This window comes from Colobus angolensis, unplaced genomic scaffold (assembly GCF_000951035.1).
Source record: "Colobus angolensis palliatus isolate OR3802 unplaced genomic scaffold, Cang.pa_1.0 Scaffold206, whole genome shotgun sequence".
In the NCBI taxonomy this organism is placed as follows: Eukaryota; Metazoa; Chordata; class Mammalia; order Primates; family Cercopithecidae; genus Colobus; species Colobus angolensis.
The window spans coordinates 4,255,791-4,270,354 of NW_012115222.1; positions in this window are offsets into that span (position 1 = coordinate 4,255,791).

Consider the following 14,564-nt stretch of genomic DNA (forward strand, 5'->3'; position numbering starts at 1 on the left):
TTTTTCAAGTCTTCAAGTTCTAGTTCCTTTTTGCTTACCAATTTCTTATACAATTTCTTATTCAATTTAGCTGTCTTCTCATATTTTACTATAAACAGTAAGGAAAAACCAGGCCATACTTTCAACACTCTGCTTAGAAATGTCTACACATTCATTTTCTACAAAACACTACAACACAATTCAGCCATGTTCTTTGTCCCTTTATAATAGGGATTGTCTTTCCTCAAGTTTCTGGTAACATATTCGTTTCCATCTGAGACCTCAGCAGAAGCACCTTTAATGTTATTATCTTTACCAACAGTCTCCTCAAGACAATGAAGTTTTTTTTTCTATAAAGTGCCTCAAAACCCTTCCAGCCTTTATCCATAATCCAGATCCAAAACCACTTCCACATTTTTAGGTATTTGTTATAGGACCTACTATTAAAAAATATTATTATTATTTCTGTACAGACAAGTTCTTAGTATGTTTCCTAGGCTGGTCTCAAACTTCTGGTCTCAAGCAATTCTGCCATGGCCTCCCAAAGCGCTGGGGTTAAGCATGAGCGACTGGACTCAGTCTCCTCCCAGTTCTTCAGTGAAAAAACTCTACAGCTGACACACTTGCACTTCTTTTTTTGCTTATTCAGATATTCTTCTAGGGATGGCAATAAAGAAATCACCAAAGAAATTAAGTTCCTTCCCTCATGAGGCATCATTTCTATAGGGATGAGATAGACAAATAGACGAATAAAGAAATAAACATACAATATCAGTTTATGCTACAGGATCTAGACAGTAGAAGTAGGGCAAGGGTGAGGGGTAGAGAGGCTGCTATGTAACACAGAGTGTTCAGGAACAACTTTCTCTGATGAAGTCACATTTCAGCATTGACTTGAATAAGGTAATAGAATATATCATAGGATATATGGGGTAAGAAAATTTCAGACAGGGAAACTGGGTGTAAAGGCCCTAAAACAAAAGTATGGTTGGCTTTGTTTAATGAATAGCAGAAAGAGCAGTGTTGATTAGAGTGCTTTTAGAGCAAGTTGTGGCATGTCTGTATTACAGCATTAATTCAAATGACGGCTTTCTCATTGGATCCACACAGAACCTCATCAGGTGCCATTCTCAGATGTAACTGATATGCTCACGACTCTCTTCTCTTCAAGAATTTTTTTTTTTTATCAATATAAACTCTGCTTTTCTATCAGTATAAACTCTCCACCTTGAATTTTATTTTATCTGATATAATTATCATTACAGATTTTATTATGCTTGCTTATGACATATATTTTTGTATCTTGTGTTTTTCAAAATGTTTATTTAGATTTATTTATGTTTATTTATTTTATTTAGATTTATTCTTTCAAGTAGGATATAGATGGATTTACATAGTATTTTTACGAAATTTTAGACCCCTAGACTTCTTCTTTTTTAAAAAATTTAAGATAGAATCTCACGCTGTTGCCCAGGCTGGAGTGTAGGGGCATGATCACAGCTCACTGCAACCTCAACCTCCCAGGCTCACTCATGCGATCCTCCCACCTTCACCTCCTGAGTAGCTGGGACTACAGATCTGCGCAACCACTTAATATTTGATATTTATTCATATAATTTTGCTACTTGGGGCTAAATGCACAATTATTTACTTATTAAAAAGTAAAAATACTAAGTTTGGTTTTTTTGATGAACACAGGCATTTAAAATTTGGAGTTTTGGGCAATAGTTAAATCTAATACATGCATCTAAATCCCATTTACATCAGCAAGTAGGTGGTTATGGTAAAATATTTTTAGCAGTTTTTTTTGAGATCTTAGGATATTCTTCAGTTAAATAGGATTAGCAAGAAAAGATTTTTCTCCTTGAAAACTGCATAAATATGAAGAAATCTGACATAAAATTAGCATCCTTGATGGTCTTTAATAAGCTAAATTGTGGTACATAATACATCTCTGTTTTTAAATAAATTTTTAATAATATAAAGATTCTTTGTGAAATTTGAATTATCTTTTGTGAAATCTTGAACTACCACTAGAAACCTAAGAGCCACTTGAATCATTGGCTTAAAAAGAGTCATCCATAAAAATATTGAAGCAAATACCATACATATAATTTGTAATAGTCTGATGGGGCTAAATATGCTAGTTCTCTTTTGGGGAGGCTTTCAAACTAATTTTAAACCACTTAATGTATTCTTTTTTAATTTTAAAACTTATTTTTAATTGAAAAATAACAATAATATATTTATGGGGTTGCAATGGGATGTTTTGATATATGTTTACAATATAGAATCATTAAAGCAGGCTAATTAAAAAATCCATACATTATATACTTATTTTGGGGGGAACATTTAAAATCTACTCTTTTGGCAATTTGGAATATACAATGCATTATTATTTATTATAGTCACCATTTGTGCAATAACTCACTAAAATTTATTTTTCCTGTTTTACCCTTTGATCAACATCTTCCCTTCTCCCACTTCAGACTCTCCCTAGACTTTGGTAATCTTCATTCTAGTCTCTACTTCCTTGAGTTAAAATTGTTTAGATTCCACGTGTAAGTGAGATCTGGCAGTATTCGCCTTCCTGTGCTTGGCTTATTTCACTTTGCATGATGCTCTCCATGTTTGTTCATCTTGTTGCAAATGACAGGATTTCTCCCTTTTCAAGGCTGAATAGCATTTTATTGTGTAATTATACATCACATTTTCTTTGTTTATCTGATGAGGAACACCTAAGTTGTTTCCATATCTTGGCTGTTGTGAATAATACTGCAATGAACATGGGAGCGCAGATATCGCTTCATCAGCAAGATATTTTAAATGAGACTCAATACCTAGTTTGCTCTCCCAATTTCCTTTAACTGAACACATTAGTTAGTATTTTAGAAGATTCAAAGAGGCTTTCCAAGAAACTTAGCTTCATAACACCAACTAAAATAGCTATGTCTTGAGAGATTGAGCAATTAAATCACTTTGATAAGAGCATATGAGGTATTTTGTATGATTAAATTTATCTAAATCTGGCTTCTTTGAAAATAATAATACTCAGAATTAGAAAAAAACTATTTTTTGTGACATCAAAACCATGCAAGATGTGACAAACCAGAGCTTTAAAATGATCATGTTGATACCTAGGATATTTCTTAATAACAGCTTTAACCACAGGAAATTTTACACACACACACACACACACACACACACACATTTTAGTTTTCTAAACTCATTGCTGTAAATTCAATCTCTACAAAAATAAGAACTTTTTTTTTTTTTTTTTGGCACAGTCTTGCTCTGTTTCCCCGGGTGGAGTGCAGTGGTGCGATCTTGGCTCACTGCAACTTTGCCTCCTGGGTTCAAGCGATTCTCCCGCCTCAGGCTCCTGAGTAGCTGGGATTACAGGTGCCTGCCACCATACCCAGCTAATTTTCGTATTTTTAGTAGAGATAGGGTTTCACCCTGTTGTTCAGGCTGGTCTTGAACTCCTGACCTCAGGTGATCCACCCGCCTTGGCCTCACAAAGTGCTGGAATTACAGGCGTAAGCCACCGCACCCAGCCCAAAATAAGAACATTTTAATCTCCTCATGATACACTCTGGCTGGAGATTTAGGCACCTTTAGAGTATAAAGTGATTAGCATTCAAACAATTTTCCTTCCCGACAAAAGCTTCTGGACAAATTGATGGGTAAATTGAACAAACTATCAGTTCTGTCTCATTATTAAAGAACAGCATTTTGGCAATTTCTCTGCCAGGCCCTTTGTTTTAATTTTAAAACATGGCTTACAATTTGTGATAGACGGGTCCACTGGGTTTTGCAATGCTTTCATCAAGTTCCCTGTGTCTCTTTGAGACCAGCTGAATCTCATTTGCCTTCCATTTTGGATTATACATTTGGAGCACCATGTAAAGGCTATATGAGCAGTAGCAGAATGAGTCCAGAACTGTTCCAACCATTGCTTTCAGCTTTAAATCACTTTTTTAGTCTTTGATTATGTTGACAAGACCAAGACGTGAGTTTGATTATTAATGCTTCTATAAAGTCTTGGTGCTTATGACACCATTAGAGCAAGAGAAATCAGGACTTGTATCTTAACTAGACATATTATAATTTAAAGCGATTTTAAATTATCCAATAATAGTGTGATTACACTTTTAGATCAATCAAAAGATGTCACTTCTGCAAATAACAAGAAAAACTTTGTATATGCTAACATCATGGTTTTGTTCAATGAGAGTTGTATGATTCAAAAGTATCTGGTATGGAAGTAGGATTAAACAACAAAGGATTCCCTTTGGAAAACATTTAGGCAACCAAAATAATTCTGTATTTTAAAAAATCTTACCACTCAATTACCTCCAGGTTTTAGTTTCATTCACTCTGTTAGGCATATGGTGAAATCATATTGATGGCCACCAGAAGTTCCTGAGAGAATTGTTAAAGACTTTTTTTTTCTACTTTTAGTGAATAAAATTTTAGGATAAAACTAATTTCTTAAAAATTACTTTGGGGGGACTATGATGACCTTTTAAAGTGTCACTTAGCTAGGTTGAACTGGATTACCCAGAATTCCCTTTTTTATGCATTTCCAATCAGGGCGAAGCACAAAGGAGATTCTTGCAAGATTTGGAAGACCTAGGGAAGGAAGTGACATTTTATAGCTGACCTATGGTGTTGCTGATCTGCTGTATCATTTCAATGGCATAAAGCAGCATCTGGATCTGCAGTTGTTTAGCCTTTTCTGGATTCATCTTCAGTTTTTTGACCCCTGGGCCAGGTAGGTGTTTAGCTCTGAGATAAAGACCTTTGCAGGATACCCTTTTAACCAAAGTCAGAGGCAACAAGAATGGACATACATTTAAGTTCATCCTTGTGGGGTTGCCGACATACTTTCAATCTTCCCTTCCTGATTCCTTGCCTGTGGACTTCAAGTTCCAACATAAGATACAGAGACATAGCTTTCAAAAGACTGCTTAACCAGTCCTCATTATTGTGTCAGTCAATTATCAATATCAAACACACATATGTATATATACAGATATGCATATCTATATAAAATATATCTTGCTGGTTCTGCTTCTCTATTTGAACCCTGGATGGCACAGAATTCTTCACTTAGCATTGGCTCTCACTGAAAGAAATTGAACAGGTTCTCTATTTGTTGTGGAAGATATTACTATTTTGTGCTCAAAGATGGAGGAATGGTTGTATCCCGAATGGAAATAGAGTGTAAGGGGCTATAAGAGTGTAGATGGTAAAAAGTATGGGAAATCAATATACAACATTCTCCTGTTTTCATTTTTTGCATTCTATTTGTCTTTCTCATCTTGAGACAATTCAACATACTTGCTAACAAAAGAGTTGTATAGTTTATCTTCACTTATGTTTCTCACATCCAGTAAAATTCTATTTCGGTGGTTAAAATATCATAGCTTGATAGCCAACAATGTTATTACCTAGTTATATAAACAACTTAACCCCAAAGATATTAGAAGAATCATCATAATCAATACAATAATTACAATCAGCATTTTTGTAATTAAATGCTGGAAGAAAATGAACCAATGTCTTCACAGATCTGAGGTAAAATAACTTTGAATCTAGAATTCTATACATAACCCAGCTTGTAATCAAGTACAAGCAAAAAGTGAAATTAGTTTTAGTCATAAAGTTTTTCCCCATGCACTCTTTCTGAGAAAAGAACAGTGCATTCTGAAAACAAAGGAAATTCAAGAAAGAAGATACATGGAATGCAAGAAATAAGACAATTCAAGCAAAAGAGCAAATGGAAAGAAATCTGAGGAAGACAGCTGCGCAGTAAACCTGAAAAATAACTAGTCTACAATTTATGGGGGAGTTCTTAGGATTTCAAGAAGAATGTTCTTAGGAAAAAAGTATTCTCACTGCAACACATAATATGATGAGGATGGTGAACAATTTTAGAGATAACATTTATTATTGTCCTATTTATCTTTTCTTAAGAAGAAACAGAAAAGTCAATACAAACTTCTGGGATAAGGGTAGGGAGAATTGTACAAGAAGTTCATAATCAAAATACATAATTTTGAGTAATGATTTTGTGCTAGAAAATAGTATCTACAGGAGACAAGTATGCTTTTTTGTCTACCTAAAATCTTTTTAACATCTCTTCTAGGCTAGGAGAGTTTTTGTCCCTGGTTTTGTTATCCCTAAGGCAGAAAGTCCACAATCACTTCTCCAGCCTCCCTTCAGTCATATATGTAACCCAGCCTGTGCCATTCAGATGCACCTTTGTGAGACATTGATTCAAAAGTAGATGATGCGAAGAAGCAAGTACCATTCTGACATGAGGTCAAATGAGAGAAGAAGCTGAAGTCTAAACATCAAGTGCTCAGAATAAACAGATATACTCTAGGGACTGTGTCTTTGGGAGGCAGCAGTGGGTATTCACTGGATTCTGTTTATGTTGTCAATGTTTCTCCTTACATTGTCCCCAGACTTGATTTTCCGTTATGACATAGAATCTACACATGCATGTGTTTTTGTTGTTGTTGTTGAAACTACCTAGCCTGGGTTATGTCATTTAAAATTTAAAAATTGACTAATAGCAATTGGGACCAACAGTGGTTACAGAAAGTAGGATTTGAAGAAAATTAGTATTAACAGTGATTATTTGACATTAGTAAAAACCTCACTATCATTTGGGGATGCAGTTCTGGCAACTGATAACTGGAAAAGATGAAATAGTTAATTGGACTATCAAGCAAACTTACCTAGAATCAAATATAGACTTAAGGCAAGACTTCTGAGACCTTATAGTCACTGCCTAAGAATAATAAGGAGGACATAAGGTTTCTTCTCTCTGTGCCGGAGAATTCAAATAAACAGATTGACTAGACTGATATCCCAAATCTTTGCTCAAATCATGGTAAAAGGACCAAGGATTTTCTATGACTTAACTAAAAAAACCTCTCATCTATTGCTTTTGCAGTGTTGAAATCACTTTAAAAAATCAATTATAACTTTGACTTTGTAAATTACTCCTGGTTTTGGGGGTTCTACTTAAAATTTCTTACAGAAAAGTGTTTATGTTGCTGAAAACTTTGAAAATTGGTGTCTTAAACTATATTAATTTTAAATAAACAACATATTTCTCTTTGAGCTCTAGCGCATAAGGAAAGCTCTCCCAGGTTCCCTGTGCATTCATGGCAATGGTTATATCCTCTGCAACAAACTATAACATCCTTTAGCGCTATGTAACAAGTAGGTCAACTAACAAGGGTTAGCAGATAAACTCAGAATAGCTGAGACCTCCAGTCAGAAGTGGGGGCCGTGTTCACTAGAAAGGTCTTTTTCATAGGCCTCCACCCAATGCCCACAAAAAAAGCAAGAGGTTGTAAAATTGCCTCCTCGTGATGCAGGTGCACAAATAGTTTTCAACTGCTACCTGGGTCAGGCATCAAACATCAACTGCTTTTCTGGGCATTATTCTCATACAAAATAAAAACACAAAGGTCTTAGAAGGGATTTGAATCCCCCCAACCCTAGGACCCAGATAAAGACACACTGCTTTGTGGCTTGGTGCAGTGGTGCACGCTTGTAATCCTAGCACTTTGAGAGGCCAAGTCGGGTGGATCACCTGAGGTCAGGAGTTTGCAACCAGCCTGATTAACATGGTAGAACCCCATCTCTACTAAATATATATAGAAAAAAAAAGAAATTAGCCAGGTATGGTGGTGCATACCTGTAATCCAAGCTACTTGGGAGGCTGAGAAAGGAGAATCGCTTGTACCTGAGAGGCACAGGTTGCAGTGAGCCAAGATTGTGCCTTGCACTCCAGCTTGGGGAACAAGAGCAAAACTCCGTCTCAAAAAAAAAAAAAAAAATCCACTGCTTCTAGGCAAGGGTAGAAGCAGAGGCCCTCTGCCCCAGTGGAGGAGCAGAAAAATCACTTGGTCCAGCCTCCTTCATGGACACCAAATAGAAATTGGCTACAATTGGGGAAGGAGCAGGAAGCTCTCCTGTCCAAGACCCAACAAATACATAGGCAGAGTCTAACTGCCAAGTAGAGGAGGGGTAGGGGTTCTTAAAAGACCGTTTATCCAAGGCCCAGGATCACAAGCCCTGCACAGTATTAAAGCTGAACAAGTAAAACTGAAAACATCTTTGCCATACCACCATGAGCTCAACAATCTATCAATGAAGAAAGAGTGAGAAAATGTCCTTTCTGTGGCACAAACATTCAGAAACTACTGAAAGCTGAGGAAATTGGAAACACTGAGAAAAAATACCCTGGCATATCAGGCCATATACTGGGTACAAAATAACAGAAGCTGAGAACTAGAGGAATTTGAAGCCAGTGAGGCACAGATAGCTGTGGGACAATACCAAAGACTTTAACATAGATGTGATTAAAATCCACAAATAACAAGACAGAATCAAAAGGACAGCACAGAGGAATATTTGAAGAGGCATTGGCCAAGAATTTTCAAAGTTAGTGAAAGAAAAATGGACCATATATTCAAGAAGCTTAGAAATCTCTAGCAGAAGAAACAATTAAAAAAAAAATAAACTAAACCAAAGCAAACATCACCTAGATACATTATAGTCAAACTTCTGAACATCAGAAATAAAGAGAGTACCTTGAAGGTATACAGAGTAAGAAAATGTGGCACATATATACCATGGAATACTATGCAGCCATAAAAAAGGATGAGTTCGTGTCCTTTTTATGGACATGGATGCAGCTGGAAATCATCATTCTCAGCAAACTATCGCAAGAACAGAAAACCAAATACCACATGTTCTCACTCATAGTTGGGATTTGAACAATGAGATCACTTGGACACAGGAAGGGGAGCATCACACACCGGGTCCTATTGTGGGGAGGGGGTAAGGGAGAGGGATAACATTAGGAGATACACCTAATGTAAATGATGAGTTAATGGGTGCAGCACACCAACATGGCACATGTATATATAGGTAACAAACTTGCACGTTGTGCACATGTACCCTAGAATGTAAAGTATAATTTTAAAAAAAAAGTATTACTAGATACAGAGGAACAAAAGTAAGAATTATAGCATACTTTTCATTAGAAACTATACAAGTCAGAAAAAAAGAGCAATATCTTTATGTTCTGAGGGAAAAAATCTCATCCAGATTTCAATATGTAGCAAATATATATTTTAATAATGGCAAAGTAAATAATTATTGGAAAAACAAAAGCTGAGAGACTCAATGCAAGCATACCTGCAATGCAAGAAATAAATAAATGTCTTCAGGCATAAGAAATAGTATAACAAATGGGAATGTGAGCTACACAAAGAATATGAAAGCACTGGAAAAGGTAAAGTTAAAGATAAAAATAAAAGCCATTATTTTCTTACTTTTAATCACTACAAGATAACTGACTATTTAAAGCATAAAGAAAACAATGTATTTGGTGGTTATATAATATCAGTGATGTATTAGTCCATTCTCACACTGCTATAAAGAATACTACCTGAGACAGGGCAATTATAAGGAACAAGGTTTAATTGACTCGCAGTTCTGCAGGCTTAACAGGAAGCATGGCTAGGAGGCCTCAGGAAACTTACAATCATGGTGGAAGGGGAAGCAGGCACCTTCTTCACAAGGCTGCAGGAGTGCCAGTGAGAACCAGAGAGTGCCTTATTTAAAACCATCCGCTCTCAGGAGAACTCCCTCACTATCATGAGAACAGCATGAGGAAAATTGCCCCCCGATCCAATCATATATGATTCAATCATATATATACACACATATATACATATGTATATATACGTATATATGTATATATATATATATGGAGAGAGACAGAGAGACATAGACCAGAAGGGATTTATTAGGGGAATTGGTTCATTTGACTATAGAGGCTGAGAAGTCCCAGGATAGGCCATATGCAAGTTTGAGAACTAGAAAAGCCAGCCAGTAGTGTTACCCGGTTCAAGTTCAAAGGCCTCAGGACCAAGGAAGTTGATGGTGAACTCTCAGTCTAAAGCCCAAGGCCCATGAACCCCAGGGGAAGAGGGTTTTTCGGAGAGGAGGCAGCACAGGTGCAAGTCTCAAAGCATGGAGGATATGGAATTCTGTTGTCCAGGGCTGGAATAAGGGTGTTCAGGTTCTGGAAGAGACAGCAAGAATTCTCCTTTCCTCTACGTTTTTGTTCCATTCTAGCTGGCTGATTAAATGATACCTGCCCCACAGTAAGGGCAGATCTTCTCTACTCTGTCCACTGACTCAAATGCCAATCTCTTTTTGAAACACCCTCACAGACACACCTAGGGCAGCTCAATCTTCTAATCTAATGCCAAACCACCTGGCTTATTTTTAACAGAAGAGGGACAGGCTCAGTGCCTACGGAAACACTGAGAATATTTAGTGCCTTTCCAGCTACCCAAGTATCCCTTAATCCAGTTAAGTTGATGCCCCAAATCAGCCATCATGGTTAGTAAGAGGTAAAACGTATTTGCTAGTAGCTCCGTTCATGTAATTCCTCAACAATTAATATTCTAAGCCAGAATTCAGATGTTAGATGGGTTTATCAACCAGTCCTCATTTGTCATTATAAATGACTACAGTTCTTAATTACTCTTTCTTGAACTTCTTTTTCTGAAAACACAATCGGCCGGGCGCGGTGGCTCAAGCCTGTAATCCCAGCACTTTGGGAGGCCGAGACGGGCGGATCACGAGGTCAGGAGATCGAGACCATCCTGGCTAATACGGTGAAACCCTGTCTCTACTAAAAATACAAAAAACTAGCCGGGCGAGGTGGCGGGCGCCTGTAGTCCCAGCTACTCGGGAGGCTGAGGCAGGAGAATGGCGTAAACCCGGGAGGCGGAGCTTGCAGTGAGCTGAGATCCGGCCACTGCACTCCAGCTCGGGGGACAGAGCAAGACTCCTGTCTCAAAAAAAAAAAAAAAAGAAAACACAATCACTTGGACATATTCAATACAGTATGTAATTCTTGATAACTATTGATTCCAAGTTGCTCCACCCTTGATCATGACAATGCAATGGACTTATAGTTTATATCCCCCCAAAATTCACATATTGAAACCTAATCTCCAATAGTGATGGTATTAGGAGGTGAGGCCTTTAGGAGGTGATTAGTCATGAGAATGGAGCCATCATGAATGGGATAATGCCTTTATAAAAGAGACCCCACAAGACTCCCTAGTTCTTTTATTCTGGCCTCTGAGCCCAAGCTAAGCCATCATATCCCCTGTGACCTGCACATATACATCTAGATGGCCTCAAGCAACTGAAGAATCACAAAAGAAGTGAAAATAGTCAGTTCCTGCCTTAACTGATGACATTCCGAGATTTGTTTCTGCCCCACCCTAACTGATCAATTAACCTTGTGACATTCCTTCTCCTAGACAATGAGTCTCAGAACCTCTCCACTGAGTACCTTGTAACCCCCGCCCCTTGCCACAAGAGAACAACTCCTTTTAACTGTGATTTTCCACTACCTACCCAAATCCTATAAAGCTGCCCCACCCCTATCTCCCTTTGCTGACTCCTTTTTCAGACTCAGTCCGCCTGCACCCAGGTGAGTAAAAAGCTTTATTCCTCATACAAAGCCTGTTGGGTGGTCTCTTCACATGGAAGTGCATGACACTTTTTGCCATGTGACAATCTAGGCAGGCCCTCATCATACACCAAATTGCCAGCTCCTTGATTTGGAGTTTCCAACCTCCAGAACTGTGATAAATAAATTTCTGTCATTTATAAGCCACCCAGTCTATGTTATTTTTGCTATAGCAGCTCAAACAGACTAAGGCAAATGGTGTGTTGATGAATTCAAATATCCCTGTAGCAAAAAACACACATGTATATTAAATGCCATCTTATAAAATGTAAATTGTGCCTGATGGGACTCTGAGACAGAAATGAAAAAGAAGATAATGCCATGCCTATCATAGCAAATCAATTGACTTTCCCTGTTGTACTTTTTGTCCTGTCTTTACTATATGAGTATAGCTGAAGTAATAGGGGAACCATTACATTTCTTTCCCATAGTCTACTCTGTCTGCAGAAAACCTGCCCTGAGTTCTGGACTGACAGGACTATTAGAAAGAGAGTTTTAGAATCAGTATTTTACCCTCAACTATTTTCTGAATCAAGGCAACTATCCCTTGTTGCCCTCCTGGAAATTCATATTGCTTGTGAGGAAGTCAGAATAAGATCATTGGCATGTTTCCAGGAAGATATGGAGCCCCACATATTTGCCAGCATTAATATCTAATGCACACATCCCTGGTTTATACTTTCTTCATCCTTCCTTTTTCTTTCTCTCTTCTCCTCTCCTCTTCTCCCCTCTTCCTCTCTCTCTCTCTCTGTCTTTCTTTCATCGATTTCATCATCTAGTCTAGCCCAGTGGGTATTCTTTGAGCTAACAGGCTGAAGATCCTAACAGATACAAGGAAATTTTACCAATGTTCTATAGCCAAGTGATGCATATGCATGAAGCTATGTTTTTGTCCTTGACTGTCTCTTTTTTCTCTGTAGGTGGAAGGATTATAACAAATGATGCATTTTTCATATAGCAAGAACATAGATATGTTTCCTTTTTATTTCTCTCTGCCAAATATACTGCGTCTCTCATAAATGCTGGTGTAATTTTGTTTGGCAAGTTTATGCTATTCCATGCACTTAGTCACAAACTTTCAAATGCATTTTTGTCACAGAAATGTAGTTCCGCTTTAGAAGGACCATCACTCCTGTGATCAGAGCCTGGGATCAGAACCCCCTTTGCCTACTCATACTTCTTTTTGGATTTTTTTAGCAGCTTTATTTCCCACTTATTATTTGTCATGTATTCCACCAAGAGCTTTAGAAACAGTTTTCAAAAATTTGTTTAAACTTTAGATGCCTTAGAAAGTACTTAATATCACTTCCATTTTACAACTGAAATTGAGGCTTGGGTGGGCTAAATAAGTTGCCCAAGATCACACAGCAAATTATTGTGGGATGGAAAATGGCATTTTCATGACCAAGAATGTATTTATTACATTTCTAATAATAACCATCAATTTTTAGGGCACCTGTTTTTCAAGCTTTGTTCTACAAGCCCACTGTCTTCCTGGCTGAACATCCCTATGATTGCTCCAAGGAGAAGATGGAGCTATAGCCACCTCCCAACAAACAAATAAAAATCATGACACGGAAGAGAGAAGATCATGCCAAGAGATGGGGAGAAATTCAGCTCTGATCATACAATTTGATCCTTGAATTTGGCTCTACCTGAATTCAGATTCCCCTGAAATATTTTAATTATATGAACAAATTCCTATTACTTGCTCAAGCTAGTTTAAATCATGTTTTCTGTCACTTGTAATGATAACGTTAGTGGAGCCAAACTTTAAACCCAGCTCTGCATGAATTTAAAGTTGATGTAATAATCTCTATATGAAAGTGCCTTTCAATGTTTATTATACTGAGGACAGAGGAAGTTCAAGGGAATCTTCACTAATATCTAGTGACTTATAAGTAAAAGGTACTGTAATTTTCTTATCTATTAGTAATGAGAAAATTGTCTTGCAAGAATTCAAATGCATGCAATGTGACAATTTATTGAGGAAATGCGAAAATAGTTGCTGGCTTTCTCAAAATGATAACTTACATTATATGTGAGTTTTTCATTACTAATGCCATTATATATTTTCTGTAGACATGAGGCATATTTTACTTGAAAGTCTCCAGTAAAGAGATCTCAATGTTATTATTTCCCTTTTTCCAAAAGCATATCCTCTGATAAGTGACATTTTTCCCTGCTAGCTTGAATTATGTAAATGTTTCTTAATAGGAGTCACATATAGAGCCCATTTGCTTTACTTCTCTTCTTTCTAGTGCCAAATCAATATATTCTAGTGATGGGAAAGATAACTCTGTTCTCCACCTGCCTCCACTCAAAGGGAAATCATTTCACCTGATTTAGACTCTTTGAACCTGACCTCATATTTAAGCCATCAGGATGAATTGGAGCCAAAGGAAGAATGACTATCCTCAAAGACACAGCCCTTAGCAGGGCTGATGAAAGATTTCTTTCTCGCTTGGCATATGGGGAATTTGCTACTCCTTGTGCTGGATGAAAACATAGTGTGTGTTAATTTTTGAGTAATACTTATGCTCCCTAGCTCGAAATGAATAAAATTATGCGGTGGTTTGTCAAGTATCCATTTAAAGACACTCATTCATTAATGCGCTTGGCATAGAAATACTCAATAGCAAATCTCGTGCCCCATGTATTATACCTACCTTAGCCTGCCTGCTGGATAGTTCCTGTACATGCCTTTTTTGTTTTTTCCTTTTTTGTGACAGAGTTTCATTTTTGTTGCCCAGGCTGGAGTGCAATGGCACGATCTCGGCTCACTGCAATCTCCGCCTTCCAGGTTCAAGTGATTCTACTGCCTCATCCCCCAAGTAGCTGAAATTACAGGCACCCACCACCACACCCAGCTACTTTTCATATTTTTAGTAGGGTGGGGTTTCACCATGTTGGCCAGGTTGGTCTCAAACTCCTGATCTCAGGTGATCCGCTGCCTCGGCCTCCCAAAGTGCTGGGATTACAAGCGTGAGCC